We start from the raw sequence: 2,535 nt of genomic DNA on the forward strand, positions 1-2,535 counted from the left end.
TCTGTTCCTTAGTAATGACAATTACTAGTTCACAAGTGTGGGTGCCTTTCCAAAAAGGTAGACAACACTAACAATATACTAAAAACATACACATTCTTGGCAACATTTGATGTGAATTTGATCTCCTTTGGAATGACTGCCTCTAGGTGGTTGATACACCCCTTTCAGTTTTAATGACACTGTTTAGTACTGCGCCGATTATTTAGATGTAACATTTTTGGGTGATACATGTAACTAGTGAAGTGAGTAGACTACCCAAGAAAGGGGATGTTAAGGATGATCTAGACCTATAAGAAGTGTGTAAGTCTTCGTATGTGCACGGTGTAGTCTGAGTGTTCTTGGGGCTTGAATGTGTGCAGATTGGATTTTCTGAATGTTCTAAAGGTCCTGGTTGAACTGAGGCCAGCCTTGAGAGGAATCCAAGTTATTCAGACATTTTTTAGTACATGTTGCATTGAAATTAATATACACTTGAAAATATAATTTCACCTGTAAGATGGTTCAGCATGGATGTCTGTTGATGGCTACTTTTGGAATATGAAGGCTTTCTTTGGATACGGACAAATGAGAAGCTGAGATTTCTTCCCTTTTAACTTTATAATTGTAGGAGTGACTTCTGCATTAACAGTTGTTTCCCATAGGTGAAGAAGGTAAGACTTTAACTTTTGGGACCAATTCAGACTGAGTTGTAAGTTTGGGCCTATCCACTGCAGATGCAGGAGGGGAAAGGGGTACTAACCCACCAGAAAAGGTCTTCAAAAGTTAAGGGTTAATTAACTAGTTGCTTAAGTGTAATAAGCATTACTGATCTTCACTGTCTTACAGATCCCCTTGAAATTTGCAATTGTAAACCCTATACCAGATAACCTGAAACACTAGAGGTATGAGGTCACCTACCTCTCCCACCATCAGAACCTTATTTTGATAAAATTGTTTCTCGGTTGACCAGTCTTGACTGTTCGTCATCTTAGGGTAACAGGAGGGATATAGCAGTTTAAGGAGTGGCAGGTAAAGTACATACAGCTTTAGTGAGAACTTCTTTAAGATTTTTAACATGGTCAGAAACCAAATCCGATTTCTCCTTTTCAACCATTCACATACCTTCCTGAGCTCCAGGATAATTACACTTTAAGAACAGTAGCTGGAATAATTTAGTCCTTCAGGTATCCCACATCTGCAAGGGAATTTAGACTAAAAATATTGGCCTGGGATTTCCACTGCTGAAACGTGTATTGTGAGAGTAGAGTAAGCAGCTCTAGTTTACATCGTTGGAAACCAGATTTTTCTTTGGAAGTTTGGTGCATTTACCTTTGGTCACAGTGCACCATACACCTTGCAGATTTCAAACCATTGGTTTGGGTTTCAGATTGGACCTTTGGTGTATAGTTCACTGTGGTACTTACATTTTCAGGGATTTGAGGATAATGCCCAGTCTTAAGTACACAGTTGGGTAGATGAGGCTACTCATAGGTAAGTTTGTACCATGGAACATTAAATTGTAGATGTGAAGGACTTTCTGCAGAAATGTGCCTTCCTTGCAGCTGAAATTACCAAATTACAATCTGAGGTGTATTCCCTTAAAAAGAGTTTAATCTGAATAGACCCTGCAAAACTGACTGTAACAACCTTAGAAGCATCTTGTTGGCAAAATCTAGACTTAAGAAATGCCTTCCTGGGGCATCTGGGTGGCTCAGTGGGTGAAAGCCTCTGCCTTTGGCTCAGGTCATGATCTCAGAGTCCTGGGATCGAGCCCTGCATCAGGCTCTCTGCTTGGCAGTCAGCCTGCTTCCCTTCCTCCATCTCTGTCAAATAAAAAATAAAATCTTAAAAAAAAAACAAAAAACCTTCCTTAGGCTCAGTTTAAAAACGCTTTTTATAAAAATCTACTGAAAGCACTGCATTTCTCTAAGCCTAGGTGGTACTTCAGTGATAACTCTGGCAGACCATTATGGCAGAAATAATATTTGACAACACTGACTCTTAATTTTGGAACATAGCAGTATGTATGCATGTTAAATGTTGGCAAGCCTTGGGCATTTTCTGAAATTAATCTCCATCTTGCTGTTGCCATAAGCTCGTTGAGCTTTCATTTCAAATGCCGTTTCTAGTATTTCATTTGTCCTGTTCTTAACCAGATGTTCACATTTTTGGTTGTGAAGTCCATGCTCTACTGACTTCCCTTACTGTTGGTTTGTGTTCTTGTGTGGCTTGTAACGTTCTCACATTGTTAAGTGAGGCCTTCTGGGGGAGAGGTCCATGTCCTAGATGTGTAGGAATTTCAACAGGCTGGTTTAACTTGCTGGGTAGGTCTGTTTTGTCTATTAAGAAGAGGCATAAACTTTCTGTGAATGTCCAGTTTTTTCTTGGCACCCAAGTCAAAGGGATGACTTTAGTTTGGCCTGAGTCTGATCAGTTTTTGTGCAAATACTCAAACCCACACTATGCTGCCTTATTGGCTACATACTCCCCTGTATTTCTGAATGTGGGTTTTATGGAGAATATCCAAGGTAAATAATGGTTAGAATTTCTGTATAA

The sequence above is a fragment of the Mustela nigripes genome, chromosome 4 (assembly GCF_022355385.1).
Source record: "Mustela nigripes isolate SB6536 chromosome 4, MUSNIG.SB6536, whole genome shotgun sequence".
Lineage (NCBI taxonomy): Eukaryota > Metazoa > Chordata > Mammalia > Carnivora > Mustelidae > Mustela > Mustela nigripes.